The sequence below is a fragment of the Lepidochelys kempii genome, chromosome 28 (assembly GCF_965140265.1).
Source record: "Lepidochelys kempii isolate rLepKem1 chromosome 28, rLepKem1.hap2, whole genome shotgun sequence".
Lineage (NCBI taxonomy): Eukaryota > Metazoa > Chordata > Testudines > Cheloniidae > Lepidochelys > Lepidochelys kempii.
This window is the reverse complement of record NC_133283.1, coordinates 3,905,170-3,924,190: the sequence shown is the minus strand read 5'-3', so window position 1 is coordinate 3,924,190 and position 19,021 is coordinate 3,905,170. Positions and strand designations below refer to the sequence as shown.

General features: G+C 46.4%; 1 non-coding gene across 1 annotated transcript; it reads right to left on the bottom strand.

Annotated features, from left to right (window-relative positions):
• Positions 1-15,404: 15,404 nt before the first annotated feature.
• TRNAV-AAC (transfer RNA valine (anticodon AAC)) lies at positions 15,405-15,477 on the bottom strand. The gene has a single exon. It is a non-coding gene; the product is annotated as a tRNA-Val (tRNA).
• Positions 15,478-19,021: the final 3,544 nt, after the last annotated feature.

Below are 19,021 nucleotides of genomic sequence, written 5' to 3'. Positions count from 1 at the left end.
TCCCGGGAATTCAATCAAAGTGTGTTTTAGGGTTAATATAAAAGTGGTGAGAAAAGGTCAATCCATAGCAGAGAATCAGGGTATACATTAAGCATTTAAAATAACGTTAAATATAAAATATGTGTTTTGAATTTATAAGGAGGGGCGCACTGGGTGCCTTGCTTTGTGAAGGGGGTCACCAATTCAAAAAGTTTGAGAACCACTGGGTTACACAGGGAAAGGGGAGAGAGGGACACTGAAAAAAGCCTGCAGGGGAAATACCTGGGGAGAGGGGTTCCCAATTCCCAAATCTGCCTCGCTCCATGTACTGCCCCATCCCTGGGCTGATCATCCCAGTGCTGTGGGCCTGGATCTCCATGGCCCAGGACATCACAAATCCCCCAGTCGCCCAAGGGCAGAGGTGTCTCCTTCATGCCAGGCCCCTGCCTCACTGAATAATTTGCATACATTCATTGGTGCTCCTCTCCCTTGCTTCTTTCTGTAACCCTTCTGCCAGTTGCAGTCGGCAGCAACACGGCCCGGGTTCAATATCTAGGGGTTCCTTTTCAACAACACCACACAGAACCTGCTCGAGCCCCGACCCAGGAGCCTGAGACGATTCCACACCAGCTCTGGGTATCTCTAGAGGTGACACTCCCCACTGGCAAGCACCGAGTCTGAGGCGATGTCCACAATGCCAATGCCAGTGATGGGTTCTGCTTAATAACGATCCACAGCAGTGCGGATGTTCATTTTCATCCTCTAAGTCAGATGCCACCAGCAGAAGGTTGATTTTCTTTTTTGGTGGTTCGGGTTCTGTAGTTTCTGAATTGGAGTGTTGCTCTTTTAACACTTCTGACAGCATGCTCCACACCTCGTCCCTCTCAGATTTTGGAAGGCACTTCAGATGCTTAAACCTTGGGTCGAGTGCTGTAGCTATCTTTAGAAATCTCATACTGGTACCTTCTTTGCGTTTTGTCAGATCTGCAATGAAAGTGTTCTTAAATCAGACAACATATGCTGGGTCGCCATCCAGGACTGCCAAAACACTAAATATATGGTAGAATGGGGATAAAACCAAGGAGCAGGAGGCATACAATTCTCCCCTAAGGAGTTCAGTCACAAATTTAATTAACACATTATTTTGTTAACTAGCATCATCAGCATGGAAGCATGTCCTCTGGAATGGTGGTTGAAGCATGTAGGGGCATACAAATATTTAGCACATCTGGCATGTAAATACCTTGCAATGCCAGCTACAAAAGTGCCATGTGGACGCCTGTTCTCGATTTCAGGTGACATTGTAAATAAGAAGCAGGTGACATTATCTCCCGTAAATGTAAAAAACTTGTTTGTCTTAGTGATTGGCTGAACAAGAAGTAGGACTGAGTGGACTTATTTTGCATTGTTTTGTTTTTGAGTGCAGTTATGTAACAAAAAAATCTACATTTGTAAGTTGCACTTTCATGATAAAGAGATCGTACTATAGTACTTGTATGAAATGAACTCAAAAATACTATTTCTTTTGTTTATCATTTTTATGGTGCAAATATTTGTAATAAAAAATAGGAAAGTGAGCTGTGTACACTTTGTATTCTGTGTTGTAATTGAAATCAATATATTTGAAAATGCAGAAAAATATCCCAAAATACATTTTCATTGGTATTCTATTATTCTTTAACAGTGCGATTAAAGCTGTGATGAATCACGATTCATTTTTTTAATTGAGTTCATTTGTTTTGAGTTAATCACTTGAGTTAACGGTGATTAATTGACAGCCCTAATAATAACAATTCCTGGTGGAAAGGAGCCAGGAGCTCTTGGGTGAGAGTGAAGTTCAGCCTCTCGAGCCAGTTCAGCTTGGGGCTGCCCTGCTGAGGGTGTGGAGCATATAGTGAGGGGCAAAGATGCTGGGGGGTGGAATGGTTCTTGTGATGTCTCAGAGCTCTGTACAGCCTCAGATGCCCCTAAGACCCCAGATTGGGGGGTCCTTCTTCCAAAGCTCCTCAGTAATAGAGGATTCAGATCTGGGGGGTCTGTCAGTTTCCTGCCCGCTCCCTGGCAAGGAAGAGTGACTGGGATTCTGAAGTAAAGTGAATTAGGGAAGTGATTCCTCCTCTTTTGTGGCCCTAACTTGAGGCAAAACCCCTCAGTGAGAGCAGCGGATGGAGAAGCTAACTGCCCGGCTGTGTCTCCGTCACCTGGCTGGTGGTTTCAGGGATCCTGGCGTTACCGCAGTGGGACCCCGAGGTGGAGTTGTCGTTTGCCGTCCATATATAGAACTTTTACCACAAGGGAAGTCACCAGGTTGAGAGGTGCTAGGATAGGGATGGAGGGGGACAGAGGGGACCCTGGAAATCAGCTGGAATCCAGATCTCACATTCAATGCTATGAGTTTCTGGAGAATTCCCACCTGGAAATTGAACCTTCCAGAACTCAGAGTCCTATGCCTTGTCTACACTGCCACTTACTAGGCTATAACTTACATCACTCAGGGGTGTGAATAACCCCCCTCCCCCAAGCAACATAAGTTACACTGACCCAGAGTGGACAGCGCTATGTTGGCAGGAGAACTTCCCTCACCAGCATAGCTACCGCCGCTCGTGGAGATGGATTTATTATGCCGACGGGAGAGAGCACGTAGCACTTCTGTGCAGACTAGCCCCCAGCGTCTGTTCAGCAGAATCCCCTGCCTCCAACCTTCCCATCATGGGCGGCACGTGAACAGCAGGCTGGGAGAGGCTAGCCTCTGGCCCCGCCCCTTACACCTGAGGCCCCGCCCCTTACACCTGAGGCCCCGCCTCTTCCATGCACACACACCCCACTGGAGCCCAGAGCATCCCCCCCCCACTGCCACTACCAGCCCCTGCCCCAGGCTAGGCCCACAGTCCCAGAGCACCGGGAGGGCGGGCAGTGTGTGGCCGCAGCTCCCCCCCAGCCCCGGAGCATTGGGAGGGCAGGCAGCGTGGCCCCAGCCTCCTCCGCCCCAGAGTGTCGGGGAGGTGAGTGGCAAATGGCCGCAGCCTCCCTAGCCCCGGAGGGCCAGGAGGGCAAGCGGCACGGTCACAGCCTGAGCCGGGGCCCCTGCACAGGGGCACTGGAGCTGCACAAGGGAAGGGGGGAGCCTGGGGGCTGGGGGTGGGCAGCGCCAGGCCTGGCTGTTTGGGGAGGCACAGCCTCCCCCAGCCTATGGTACCTGCCACCCATGCTTCCCATCCAGATAGATCAGAGCCAGTGACTAGTACTGGGTTTACAATGGCAGCGTGGTGCCAGGCCCACATTCAGAAGGGGTCCCGGAACCTGGACCGGGGCCCTCACCCCCAATCGCTCCTCTCTGCCCCCTCTCTGACTCACCCCTTCTGTTCACTCCCCTCTGCCCACTGCTTGATCCTCTCCACCCCCTCTCCTCACCCGCTGCTCACTCCTCTCTGCCCTCTCCCCCAGACCTGTCCAATGCCCTTTCCTCTCTGCCCCCTCCTCCCCATGCGAGCGGCCAGGGGTGGGGGGAAGACGCCGAGTGGGGGCAGGGCTTCGGGGTGGAACATGGGGCAGGGACTCTGGGCAGAGCACAGACGGAGCTGGGGTAGGGTTGTCAACTTCGTCATATTTAAAAACTGCCCAGTCCGTCAGGAGTGCCGGAACCTCCCCTGCCCCACCTCTTCCCTTCGAGGATCCACCCCCCATTCACTCCTCTTCCCCCCTTCTCCCCATCACTTCTCCCTGATCCCAACCCTTCTCCTCATCACGGCGCTGCAAATCACCTGAAAACATCTGTCTTGCAGCCTATCGGAATGTGACTTCACACCTTTGTGGATATCGCAGTCATGAACTCATAAATATTGCTGTCATAATGTAAGAGACGGGGCTGGGGTTGCACCAGTTGAGGCCTTATCAGTGCTGAGTATAGAATCATAGAATCATAGAATATCAGGGTTGGAAGGGACCCCAGAAGGTCATCTAGTCCAAACCCCTGCTCGAAGCAGGACCAATTCCCAGTTAAATCATCCCAGCCAGGGCTTTGTCAAGCCTGACCTTAAAAACCTCTAAGGAAGGAGATTCTACCACCTCCCTAGGGAACGCATTCCAGTGTTTCACCACCCTCATAGTGAAAAAGTTTTTCCTAATATCCAATCTAAACCTCCCCCACTGCAACTTGAGACCATTACTCCTCGTTCTGTCATCTGCTACCACTGAGAACAGTCTAGATCCATCCTCTTTGGAACCCCCTTTCAGGTAGTTGAAAGCAGCTATCAAATCCCCCCTCATTCTTCTCTTCTGCAGGCTAAACAATCCCAGCTCCCTCAGCCTCTCCTCATAACTCATGTGTTCCAGACCCCTAATCATTTAGTAGAGAGGAAGAATTACTTCTTCTGTCTTGCTTACAACTCCCCTGCTGACCCATCCCAGAATGAGGTTTGCTTTTTTGGCAACAGTGTTACATTGTTGACCCATATTTAGTTTGTGATTCACTATGACCCCAGATCCCTTTCTGCAGTACTCCTTGTTCGACAGTCATTTCCCATTGTGTATTTGTGCAGTTGATTACCCCTTCCTAAGTTGGGTGCCATTAGGGAAAAAGGGTTCCCCTCCCCTCCAGGGTTGGGAGGGTAGCCTTCCCTGTACTTCTGTATTAGCCAAACAAACACAGAGTCGTGGCTCTTAGATAAAATGAGGCACTTTAATGCTAGCAAGTACGACAGCTGAAGGGCTCACCAATTTCCTACACAGAGGAAAATGGCGAAGCCCTGAACAAAGAACAAGGTTGAGCTTTTATAGCTTGGCTCAACATAAATTGTGACATTTTGTCCAGTTCAAACTGGTTAAACCCAGTCTGTTTGGGTCCTGTGGTATGAACATGGAGGCTGATCCTTACAAGGAGTTCTTTCCCTGCACCGGAAGTAAAGGTTACACACAGTGCAAATTCTTTCTACCCATAGGTGTAGAGAAAAGACAGAAGCATAGCTTTACATGACTGCTTTTCTTTCTTCTCTGTATCAGGACTTTGCATTTGTCATTATTGAATTTCATCCTATTTACTTCAGACTGTTTTCTCCAGTTTGTCAAGATCGTTCTGAAGTCTCAAATAACTTTTGGTTACTTGATAAAAAGAACTTTTTAAAAAGTAAACAATCAGAAGGTGCAACACTATATTGAGAATGGATTACAAGAAAGGCAGGCCAGTTCAGGGAGTCAGAACAGCAGAGAAGACAAGTTTGTGATTGGTATGAGACTTTATGCAGACATAGAGACTGGTTAGGGACTCAAACACTAAAACATAGATGACAACTATATCTATCTATCTAGCTATGTTGGGGGTGGTATATAACAAATATTTTCCTGAATCAAGTCTCCTTCAGCAGCTGAATACATCATTTCATACAGGGAAGGGCTACCTTGTCTAGGCATGGCAATGCACTTTGCCTTTGAGAACACAGCCCCAGGAAGTGGGGCCTTAGCTGTACCATCCTCGGAGAGGGAAAAAAGTCCCTCTGCCCCGCAACCTCTGTTTTTGCAAGCTCTGCAGCGGGCTTACAAAATTTGTGGTAACTTTCCCGCCCCCTCCCGCTGCCCCTTTTTCTGTGGGGAATCAAAGAAATCTGCAGGGGACATGAATTCTGTGCATGCGCAGTGGTGCAGAATTCCCCCAGGAGTAAGGTGTGAATCTTGAAGAGTATGAATCAGTCTGCCTTTGCCCAGGAACAACCTTACAGCTCCTCCAACAAGAAAGGTCCTGCCTCAGAAGAAACCATGTGATTGCCTCAGAAGAAACCATGCGTTGCCTAGGGAGGTGGTGGAATCTCCTTCCTTAGATGTTTTTAAGGTCAGGCTTGACAAAGCCCTGGCTGGGATGATTTAATTGGGTATGGGTCCTGCTTTTGAGCAGGGGGTTGGACTAGATGACCTCCTGAGGTCCCTTCCAACCCTGATATTCTATGATTCTATGATTGGAGTCATTGCACATCTCTCTCCTTACAGGAGGTGACCCTATGGGATAGGGCTTTATTCCTTCCTTTAGTCCTTGTGGAAGGGTAAGCAAGGAGAGAATTTGTTCCTCTTTTGTATATGGAAGAAATAAAGACAGACTGAAATATTTCCCAGGGTTGTAAGCAATAAACCCCAAGCTAGCAGAGGATGGTTTCGATCCATCAACTCCTGGGTTATGGGCCCAGCACCCTTCTGCTGCACCACTTTGCTGCGTGGGTGGTTTCCTGCAGGATCTATTCACAGTGCAGCTTACAAGCTGTGCAATGGAGATTTTTGGCCGTGGGATTTTAGAAGCTTTATAGGAAGGTGATTGTACATGTATTGTGTCAAATCTCCAAAGCTGAACTGAAATATGATTGTTGCATTCCCATGCAGGGTCTCCTTAGTCTAATGATTCAGTAAAAACAGCCCATTCCCCTTGCTTTTCTCATGGTAAGATCCATCCAGTCTTCTGCCCCCGCTCCAGGCTAAGGAGGGTTTCCCCAATTCCCCGAGTGTCAACAACACCCTGCAAGGGGCCCGCCTGGGGCAGGGCCATGCTTGGATAGGAGCAGCCCCTTCCGCCCCCCCAGCCCGGGAAATTGAAAATTTAAAAACAAGAAAGTGGAGCCATAAAAGGCTTCAAAGCCCACCATGCCCAAACCCGTCCTCTGTCACCAGCAGGAAAGCCACACTTCTCCTTACTAGGGGTGTCCAATTGCCCCACAAGAATTGGGACACTATCGTGTTCAGTCTCTGCAGCACTGGTGGAGCTGGGGGAAATACATGGCTGAGGAAATTTCCTGTGGCCAAAAGATAGTTCTTTAGCATGACAACGTTCTGGGGTAATGACAAGGTCCACTTACTCCACTGGCCGAGCCATTCCTCACAGGCCAGCACTGCCCCAGTTCACATTCCCCACCTCATCACCGACCGAACGCTAGAAGGCCCAGCTCATCAACCTGCCAACTCTTGCAGCCCTCCTCTTCCGCCCTGACTGACAGGGAGGAGTATTAAGCCTCCTGCCCTTAGGCCAGCCCTTCAGCATTCCTGGGGAACATCAATGCCGCACAAGGAACTTGGGGCCAGTAGGTCAACCAATAGGGCTGCCTCCTAGGCCAGGCTGCAGCCCAGCTTTAGGACTCAGAGGAAATGGAGCTCGCATCCCTACCTACAGGACTCCAGGCATGGCCAGCCTTCTGGATCAAACATCCCTTCATGCGCTCAAGTCACAAAAGCTAGAGGGCAAAGGACAGGCTCCCATGTGATTTGAGAGAGCAAGACAAAGCCTTGGGACACCCAGTAGCATTAGGTGCTGAAAGAGCTATTCCAAGGTCCCACCAAGACTTGAACTTGGATTGCAGAATTTAAAGTCCTGAGTGCTGGCCCTTTCTCCATGGGACAAGCAGGGAACAGCTTGTGTTCTGTTGATTTCTGGTGTGGAAGGGCCTGGGTGGACTTGCTTTTTCCCTTCCTCACTCAAGGCCTCAATGGCCTCTCTGGCCAGCCCTGTATTTGCTCAACAAGTCGGCATGCAGTGGTTTGCTGTAGACCCATAGACCTTTCTTCCTCCAGACTGTGAGGCCAGTGGGCGTGTGAGAAAGTTGCCCCTTCAGCCCCTGGCAGTAAATGGCCCTTCCTAGGAAGGGCCAAGTCCTGAAAAGAAGAAAAAAAAAGTAACACCAAGAAGGGTACTGAAGAGATGCCCTTGAGAGATACTACCAGGGGAAAGAATCCCTTCTCCACCTGATCAGGGGCTTGAACTCTGGTCCCTTACATTTAAAGGTTGATGTGCTTCCAACAGAGCTAACCAGGCTCACATAGGAAAAGGGCAAGTTTGGTGCAGAAGAGAAACTAGTCAAGAAAAAGAAGGCAGGAAACAATACAGAAAACTTGCTACTCTCACTCTCTTAGCAGCCCTAGCCCCAGCCTCCTCTTCCATCCAGTGCCCTGAGACCTTCTTCTTCTTTCAGTTAAATATCAGATCCAGGAGAAAACACGGTTATACAAAGCAAAACGAAATCACAGACAGAAATGCCATTGGAAGAACAAAAAAAAAGGAAAATGCAATCCCCATCACATTATGGTGTCTGGGCCAATCCTGCATTGAGAGCACCTGCTAACATCCCTATGAGCTTACAAGAAACCTACAGGAATTGATACCAATGCCTGAAAATGAAACACAACTGCTCCCACTTGCTACAGTAAAACCGTTTCCCTTCCCTCAATCAGAGACCATCAGGACAGAATCAAGGCCCATCCAGGTCCCAGAGTCCCACCTCCGTTCTGCTGCTGGCTCACGGTGCTTTTCCACCATGGCCAGCCATTTAAGGGCCACAGAAACCCGGTTAGCCAGTACTGCGGGGAACTGCCTTCATCGCTGAAGATGCTCCTCACAGTGGCTCTGCCAAAGGGGATACAATGCTATGGCACTGAGTAGACGCAGTGTGTCCCACGATCTGAAGAGTTGGTTGTGTTCTTTGTGGTTGCCCTGCCATTCCCCTCAGGTCTGCCCTGCCCTCCAGCTCAGCCACCTGCTGAAAATTGAAAAACACAATAGCAGAGCTGTAAAAAGCTTCAAAGCCCACTGTGCCCAACCTCCAGTTCTCGGTACTTAAAGGGTGTGTTTTTGTTTTATTTTGCTTGGTAATTTACTTTGTTCTGTCTGTTATTACTTGGAACCATTTAAATCTTACTTTTTATATATTGAATAAAATTACTTTTTACTTATTAATTAACCCAGAGCAAGCAATTAATACCTAGGGGAGCAAACAGCTGTTCATACATCTCTATCAGTGTTATAGAGGGTAAACAATTGATGCGTTTACCCTGTCTAAGCTTTATACAGAGTAAAAGGGATTTATTTGGGGTTTGAACCCCATTGGGAACTGGGTATTGGAGACAGGAGCGCTTCTTAAGCTATTTTCAGTTAAGCTTGCAGCTTTTGGGGGATTTGGTTTAGACCTGGGCCTGTGTTTGTAGCAGGCTAGCGTGTCTGGCTCAACAAGGCAGGGCACTGAAGTCCCAAGCTGGCAGGGAAAATGAGCTCAGAGGTAGTCTCTGCACATCAGGTGGAAGCCCAAGGGGGTCTCTGTGACCCACCCCGTCACAGAACCTTTGGTCTGAACCAGTATGGCCATTTGTACGTCCTTATGCTCCTTTCGTGTAGATGCCTGGGATTCTGCCTCACAATGTGTCCCTGAGCTCTCAGCCAAAATGCTCCAGACAGGCAAACACCCTGGGCTCCTGAAGCCTCTGCCACCAGCTAGTGCCCTATGGCTCATCCCTAACCCTTCATGCTGCTCCTTTCTATAGAATGTGAAGGGAGAGGAGGCGGTGCAGGAGCCTTCTGGGGACGCAGATCTGAGGCTTTGGGAGAGACAGATTGTCTGAGACATCAGAGCTCTGTAAACCATGCAGCCACCCCCTAAATCAGGGGCCTGTTCCAGCCCTGAGTGTGGGCTCCTCCGATCCCTCCCACAGAGCAGGGTGCCCACAGATTACAGCCTGAAAATAGACATGTGAAACTAACTCCTGCTCTCCCTGACAGGGCCTCCCCTAGACTAAATGGCACCCCAGGCAAGAAGCTTCTTTGCTGCCCCCCATATGTTAAACTTTTGAATACCTTATTTTTTATTGCATTTGTAGCTCATTTCATGATTTTCATGCACAATTTGGATGCATGATTTTCTCTGTCATATAAAATGATAAATTTGCAGGCTAGGATCTGTAAATCTGTATTTATTCATGCCGTATATGAGCAAATAAAAAAAATCGTTTCAACTGTTTCGTTTCGTAAAAAAAATCGTTCGTAAAAAAAATCGTTTCAAAATTTAAAATCATAGAAACTTTTTAATTTTAACAGTAACTGAAATGTGCAAACATCTAGAAATCGAACTGCCACCAACACAGGGTGGACCAGTATTAAATTCTGTTACATTAAGAGGCAGAGTTTGAATGTTAATCCTAGTGCTTTAGCTCGAAGGTCATCGTTGACCTCATGAACTGAAGCGCAGCATTAGAGACATCCAAGGACTGGCCAATGGCATTTTCAAGTGATAAAATAGCAAGTGATGTCAGTCTCTAATTGGCCATCATCAATTAAAGATATGTTTTAATGAGCCCAAGCATCAAGGAGAGGGTGGCTCTGTCCACCTCCTTTTGCTTTGCTGCTGAGTGACAAGTCCCTGGCAGCCAGTAGGTGAAGCTGGGACAACAGGGTGGAGCGGCAAGTGGCAGCAGGATTCTTGCTGCAGGGGTCAAGCTGCCCAACTTCAGCCCCATGCTGCTGGGCCCCAGTCTCCTTCAGTGACCAGGTAACCCAGGAACTAAGGCAGGAATGGGGCGAGGAAGGAAGTCAAGCTGAGCAAGGCAGGCAAAAATTCATCTTGCCCTCTTTTCCTTTCAATTTCAAATGTGGAATGAATGGAGATTTTTGTTGAAAAACTTCTATTTCTCAGGGGAATTGAACCCAGGCCATGGCTGTTAAAACACCAGAGCCTACCACTTAAAGCACCCAGTAGGGCTCTTTTTTTCCGACAGCCATCTTTGTTTTTCTCAGGCTCCTACTTCGCCAATCTCAGATGCTGGTCCAGTCTCCATTGCCTTGAAGGGACAAAAACAGAGAGTGAAGCAACTTCTGTGCTCAGTGTCACAAGCTGAGCCCCAAAAAAGGACCGCATGGTGTCACAAATTCAAATTATGCTTCAGGTTCCTCCATCAGCATCACAACAGAAGCAAAACAAAGAAATCACCAGAGGAGCAATTCTCCTCTTCTTTCATTGAGCCCAGCGCAGTCCTCTCCGCTTCTTCTGCTGCTTATAATCTGGAGACTTCGTCGGGGAAAAAAATCATTGATCTGACAATATTTCTGGGATAGAAACCCAGAGAGGGGGGTTTGTGCTACCTGATGGGAGGCTGATTCATTAGAACAGGTCTCCTGGCTTTAGCTGCCGGCTAGCGTAGCTCTCATTTTGTCAGCTCTGTACTCTTAGGAAGTGCTGAGCTCTGCTTCTCTCGGGCCACTGGGAACATGGTGGTCAAAAGGAGGGGGTTAGCCTGCATGTTGAGGGAAGGAATAGATCATTATTTGGGAGATTACCAGCTACTTAAAAAATCTGAGCACAGAAACTTTAGGATCGTAATTTAATTTAATTTAATAAATCTAAACACATTTACATTTAATAAATACAAAAATTAATGAATAAATTTAATTAATAAATACATTAATAAATAAACTAAGTAATTCAATAAATTTAAATGTACTAACTTTAAATAAATGAAATTTAATTAATTGCCACACAACTGTGTTCATGAATTAAAGTGAAACACAACATTTTTTGGATATTTTTGCGGAAGAGTTCTGTTCCATGACCTGGAATTGAACCGGGGTTAAAGAGGTACTGTCTCCAAGCCACTAACTCTTCTGGCTTTCTCAAGCTACTTTCTGTCCAACTGGGGAAATTGGCCCAGTTCCCATTCTCCTGTGAGAACAGGAGCAGCTCCTGATGGAACCCCTATGCTCAATGTCACAGACTGAACCCAATCAAAGGCACTGGGGAAAAATTGAATTATGCAGCCGATTCCTCCACCAGGATGATAAGAGAAACACAAACAAATCTCAAGGGGAACAACCCTCCGTGGCTTTCATTTACCCCATTTTAATCCTCTCACCTGCTTCTTCGGCCTACCTAGAGGCTCTTCCAGGAAAAAAGCCTGGTTGAGCTGATAGTATTCTGAGAGAAGGGTTTTGATACATCCTCATAGGACGTTGGCACACTATGACAGGGCTCTTGGTTTTAGCTGCCCCTTGTCTTTGCTCCGATGTAGTCAATTCTGTGCCCTCAGGAAGCAGTCAAACCAGAGTAGGGAGGGCACCCAACTTGGGACTCAAGCCCAAACCGTGAGACTAAGAGTCTTACATTCCGTATTATCAGTGTTTTCTGCACTGCTCCCTTCTTCCCCTACCTGTATGTTTAACACCCAAACCTGCCTACCCTCAAGCAATGCCAACTTTCTCCTGGGGCATGAACTGGAATTTACCCATCTAGGGCTCAATATGCAGCTTCTGAAGGTGTTTGAATTCCTTCCAAATTCTCTTGCCACTACTCTAACAGAAATCCAAAGCAAGCGCTCTTCTCATGTTAAAAGAGAGATCGAAATGAGGCCATTCCTCCATGTAGAATTAAAAAATCGTTTCAGGAGTGGGGTATTAACCCAGGCTTCCAATGGAGACCAGAACACCCAGTTGAGAAAAAGATAGTACCTTGAACCTGGCGTTTTAGAGCACTCGAACATCCTGACACCATGGAAGCAGCTGATCTACCAACTCTAGTTTTCTAAAATGTTTTATGAGCACTCAGGAAGGCTGAGGTGGCACATCTCTTCCAACACCTAGAGGCCCCCTACAGCACAGCTGGCTTTTAGATACAATCACACTCACCTAAAGTTGCAAGTTTCCTAGAGCCCTGTGACTTCTGCTCACTTATTAGGGGAATAAAAGATATGCACGAGCAGAAACCTTCTCTGCTTTCTCCAGTTTTCATGACCTCTTAGGCGGGATAAGCAGCCTGGGTTCAACTCTTGCTCAGAGAAAGTAACTTTACAACAGAAAACTTTGGTTCATTCCTTACTTGCAATTCACTCAAACGTGTGATTTTTCCCTGACTCCCCCTTCTTCTAAATGATGCTGGGAAGGGCTTTGGAGACCATATGAAAATCAAAGCTTCCCACCGACTAATAGCAGAATGTGGGCATGTGTCCACTGTGCACCTCAAAGTCCAGGCTGCATGCCATTTTACACAAATAGACATGTGCAAATTATTTTTCCCCCCTTGCTAGCTAGCCTAACCAACCTTATAATATGAATAATAGACATTCAGGTTGACCCAAGTTGAAAAAAGGTTGGGCAAAAATTTAGGTGCCTATCTGGGAGCTGAGTTCTTCTGAAAATCTAGCTTTAGGGGTGGGTTTGAGATCTTCTGAAAATTCTGGCCGATGATGTATCTGGAAGCTCTAAGAACCATCTCAATCTTTAGCATTTGAAAGAACCTGATGAAAAAGCCTTCCTTCTGTTTAACTCAGTCGAGATTTTGTCCTTGATTTAAAATCACCATGTTTCACCTTGATCCCAGGGTCAGTTTTCAACACAATTTATTTTGTTTTTATATGCAATGCACAAAAAAAAAATACTCCTCTGTATTGAACAGAGAGCTATACATAGATCTGCCGCTGACCCAAGTTGCTTTCACCAGTAGCAACCTGACAGCAACCAGTGGCATACAGGTGGAAGGCTATGAAATCTGCTTCATCCTCAGAACCCTTCAGCAGCTAGACTTCAGGAATGGAAGAGGCTACTGATCCTTCTCTCCAGCTGGTTAATTCTGAAGACTAGTCTATGGAGCCAGGTGAATGGTTTTTGGATGAATATTTTATTTACTGAAATATTTTGGTGGGCCACAAATGATTTATTTATTTTTTAGTTTTGTTTCAACAAGAAGACTGAAAAAACTTCATCTGGGGTCAACCTGGATTATTATTAACTATTATAATATAATTATAAAGGTTAGGCTAGCTAGCAAGCAAGGAAATAAATGATTTGCACAGCTCTACTTGTATGAAAGATCCACAATGGGAACATGCGGTCAGTCCTCGGGCCGCTTTTGTTCAATATCTTCATTAATGATCTGGAGGATGGTGTGGATTGCACCCTCAGCAAATTTGCAGATGACACTAAACTGGGAGGACAGGTAGATACCACTGGAGGGTAGGAATAGGATACAGAGGGCCCTAGACAAATTCGAGGATTGGCCAAAAGAAATCTGAGGAGGTTCAACAAGGACAAGTGCAGGGTCCTGCACTTAGGACGGAAGAATCCAATGCACCGCTACAGATTAGGGACCAAATGGCTCGGCAGCAGTTCTGCAGAAAAGGACCTAGGGGTTACAGTGGACGAGAAGCTGGATATGAGTCAACAGTGTGCCCTTGTTGCCAAGAAGGCCAATGGCATTTTGGGATGTATACGTAGGGGCATTGCCAGCAGATTGAGGGACGTGATCGTTCCCCTCTATTCGACATTGGTGAGGCCACATCTGGAGTACTGTGTCCAGTTTTGGGCCCCACACTACAAGAAGGATATGGAAAAATTGGAAAATGTCCAGAGGAGGGGAACAAAAATGATTAGGGGACTGGATCACATGACTTATGAGGAGAGGCTGAGGGAACTGGGATTGTTTAGTCTGCAGAAGAGAAGAATGAGGGGGAATTTGGTAGCTGCTTTCAACTGCCTGAAAGGGGGTTCCAAAGAGGATGGTTCTAGACTATTCTCAGTGGGAGCTGATGACAGGACAAGGAGTAATGGTCTCAAGTTGCAGTGGGGGAGGTTTACGTTGGATATTAGGAAAAGTTTTTTCACTAGGAGGGTGGTGAAGCACTGGAATGCGTTACCTAGGGACGTGGTGGAATCTCCTTCCTTAGAAGTTTTTAAGGTCAGGCTTGACAAAGTCCTGGCTGGGATGATTTAGTTGGGGATTGGTCCTGCTTTGAGCAGGGAGTTGGACTAAATGACCTCCTGAGTTCCCTTCCAACCCTGATATTCTATGATTCTATGCCTATGCTCTGTTCTGAGGCCGTTTGAGTTTCATGGGGTCTCCAAAACCCATCTGAGCATGACAAAGTATCAATTGAGGAGACAATAAGTGAAGATATGTGTTGAAAAAAGCATCATTTCCTGACCAGAAATCGAACCCAGGTCACAGTGGTAAAAACATTAAAACTTAAGCACTATCACCTGTACTAGGCTTTCTCTGGTAACCCTGATCCATTCTCCATTGCCCTGAGGGGACAAAAAAAAAGACCTGTCCTCAATTTATAATATTGAAGATTGTTTTGTTTTCTGTTCCTCTTTTATGTCAATTTACTGTGCTAAAAATATCAAGGGAACAGTAAGAAAATCTGTAGTTCAGAGCTTGTGTTAACATCATTTGAAGATGAGCAAGCTGTTGAGTGTTAAAAAATATTATGGGAAAAATATTATTTAGAAAGGAGAAAGTGATGTTGTATGTTAAAAGGATGGGTTAGAGAGTTCCAATTATTATGTTCTGATTCCTCACACCCCAACCCTGCCTAGCCAGGATAGGAGGGGAAATGTGATCATCAGTCAAGGCTGTTTGTGGTTAGTTCAAAAGAAACAAAAGCGAGGGGAACACTGCTGGCTGGGAGCGAACTATGCAGGACAGAGGGTTGGGATTGTTCTATGTTCAGATTTCTTATGTAGCTGGCAATCTCCCAAATGATGGTCTGTTCCTTCCCTCAAAATGCAAGTTAACCTTCTCCTTTTGAACTTAAAGTTTAATGAAATGAAAAAAAAAAATCAAGGAAGAAAGCATAGAAGCTATGGATGTATTTGAGAAAGCAGTTGGATGGAAAGAAGACCAAAGGAACCACAAGAGAGAAAGCAGCACTGTTTCTGCCTGGTTTTGAACCAGGGACCTTTTGCGTGTTAGGCAAATGTGATAACCACTACACTACAGAAACCAGCTGCTATTACTTTTTGGGCCCTTTTCTAAGGCTTTCTCAGTAGCTGCTACATCAGCTGGTTTCCCTTTGAAGAACAGGGAAGCAAAGGGCACCAAGAACTTCTGTTTTAACTCAAACAATCACCACAAATGCTGCAAGAGTGCCTCCAAATTGCGCACACATCTCACAATGAGACAAAACACAGACAAATCTCACATCCACACCACTTTTCCATGGACATTTCCCTGACATCTTCCAGCAACAACTGAAATGCAGTCAAATAAAGATGAGTGAGGGAAATATGCAGGTCCTTAGAATGGATCACTTGATGATTATCTGTTCTGTTCAATCCCTCAGGAGTACCTGACATTGGCCACTATAGCTCACGAAAGCTTATGCTCAAATAAATTGGTTAGTCTCTAAGATGCCACAAGTTCTCCTTTTCTTTTTGCGAATACAGACTAACATGGTTGCTACTCTGAAACCTGTCAGAAGAGAGGATACTGGAGAGCTGGACCATTGGTCTGACATAGTGTAGATGTTCTTATGTTCATTTTCTAGTGATTGTTCAGTACATGAATACAGCTCCCTTTTAGGGGGCTTATTCCTTCACCCACTTACTTCCCTGGTCCTTCTCGCATGAACAGAGAGCAACAATACCCGAAGTCCAAAGGTGAAAACAATTCGATGTTTATTGGGGTGAACTTCCAGCATGATTCCAGTTTCCTTCCTTAGTATCCTCCTTCCCAGCTCTGACACCACAGAGCCTTACACCTGTGTCCCTGTTCCCATTCCTGCCCTTAGCCAAACATGATTCCAACTTCCTTACTCCCATTCCCTGTTCCCATTTCCCCCTTTAGCAAAACATGATTCCAATTTTCTTACCCCCATTCCCTGTTCCCATCTCCCCCACCCGCATGCCCATGCCCATGCCCACGCCCACTCACTTCCTCATTGACTACAGATTATATAGTAAAACTTGAGTTCTGCTTAGCTATACCTTAACCAATCATTTTCCTGAAATTTAACTAACCAATCCTAACATATTGTAACATGATTATGTAACCAATTATGTCCCACCTTAATTAGTTTACACCCAGCAAAATTAATTATACAGCAGACAGAAACAATCACAGAACTAGACAGAGATTATACAGACAAACAACAGCAAAGTGGGAACTATAATGACAAAACAATACAGAAGTGAGGATTTCACATCCCAGCTATTGATAAGTGAGTTCTTGCCAGACAGGATGCTGTTTCCTTTTACATTTTCTCGGCACTTCCCTTTCTCTGGAGGTGATAGGAATGCAATCCTGTCCTGATCGTGCCTAACAGCCCAATAGCACCTTATTTAAATGGGACTAGTTTGGAATGTGAGGAGGTGACCGGTCACTTCCCAGCTTATGGCTGCCTCTGTTGCTTAGCCAAAGATCTTAGCCTAAGCACAGGGCCACAAACTGTCACAGTAAGAGAAGGACCTTACACCGGCAGTGATTTTTATTCTTTCTTTTATACCTCTAACTAGCCAAGTGATAAGAATACACCTAAATCCTTAGAGTATAGGCCTTTACAGACAGGCCTGAATTTCTATATCCTAACACTCCACCCCGTTCTTTTTTTCTTTTTCTTTTGGGATCCTCCTGCCCAGGTATCCCTGGAAAAGCATAGGACATATGGCCACACATTTCCTGATAGGGCAAGGCATCAAGGTGGAAGGTGTCGATTTTCCATTTGTTCCACTGCCCCTTGTGTAGTATAGTGCCCTGCACCTTCTCTCGTATGGGCATACCACACCTATTCCAATTAGCGTTCCAGACTTCCCATTATAGCCGGCCCGAGAAGGTTGAGTCCAGGTTGTCTAGTACACTGTAGGGTTCGGAAGGCTTATTACATTACTTATAGGTTATCTCCCTATGCAACGTAACACAAGTACAGTTAACAATACAAAATCCACAGCAACACCGAGTCCTGACCACTGCAGTATGGTCCAACATCCGAGACACCCCCAAAACACTGCCTCTCCTCCTTCAACGGGGTCACGATCTGATGTGTCCAGTTGCTGGCAGTTGCAACAAGCTGCCCCTGCAGGTTTTGCTTGCTTTTGTCCATATCATAAGTCCATTGAATGTTCACAGAGAAATGGGATATTGTCCAAACCAGCTTGACCACTTGGCATGGAATCAGGCAGTAGGCCCTGGTTTGATTATTCACAGCAACAAGATTCACAGATCCATTTGTGCACCAAAGTCCAGATAGCAGCATGTAGATCTGTGTAGTTTGGTTATAGGCTGGTGTAATTGTGCTCCCAGTAATATGTACATTCCCAGCAAAACACCTTATACACAGTACACCCAATTGTCCACCCCTTGCATAGGCCATTGATCCTGCTTCTCCATAGTCACAGGAGAGGGGCACATCCAACCATCTTCTGTTGATTTATACTATTTTACACACCCCTCCATTGATTCCCAGTGAGTTCCTCCTCTTCTCATTATTTCCATAGGGCTTGTGGGGACCACCTTAGTTGCCATTCCATTTCCAGGTATCACGGTAGCTATTACACAGCTGCTGGCCTCCTAGTTGAGCATTTTGTATTCCCATACATATCTCCCACCCCCCTGCCCCAGGTTAGCCTTTTGAAGCCATCCCCCACCCATGTCATGAGGTTTTTTGATCCTAGCAACAAGGCAAACACCACAGACAAACACAAAACACAGATCCATGGTATTCTGGGTTATTTTTCCCGCTGGCGCCAGCTTGCTTGTAGAGTGTCTGAAAAACAAAAGAAACAATTTCCTCCCCCAGTACAACTTGAGACCATTGCTCCTCGTTCTGTCATCTGCTACCACTGAGAACAGTCTAGAGCCATCCTCTTTGGAACCCCCTTTCAGGTAGTTGAAAGCAGCTATCAAATTCCCCCTCATTCTTCTCTTCTGCAGACTAAACAATCCCAGTTCCCTCAGCCTCTCCTCCTAAGTCATGTGTTCCAGTCCCCTAATCATTTTGTTGCCCTCTGTTGGATGTTTTCCAATTTTTCCACATCCTTCTTGTAGTGTGGGGCCCAAAACTGGACACAGTACTCCAGAGGAGGCCTCAGCAATGTCGAATAGAGGGGAACGATCATGTCCCTCCATCTGCTGGCAATGCCCCTACATATACAGCCCAAAATGCCATTGGCCTTCTTGGCAACAAGGGCACACTGTTGACTCATATCCAGCTTCTTGTCTACTGTAACCGCTAGGTCCTTTTCTGCAGAACTGCTGCCGAGCCATTTGGTCCCTAGTCTGTAGCGGTGCATTGGATTCTTCCGTCCTAAGTGCAGGACTCTGCACTTGTCCTTGTTGAACCTTCTCAGATTTCTTTTGGCCCAATCCTCTAATTTGTCTAGGGCCCTCTGTATTCTATCCCTACCGTCCAGCGTATCTACCTGTCCTCCCAGTTTAGTGTCATCTGCAAATTTGCTGAGGGTGCAAACCACACCATCCTCCAGATCATTAATGAAGATATTGAACAAAACCAGCCCCAGGACCGACCTTTTTGAGCACTCCGCTTGATACCA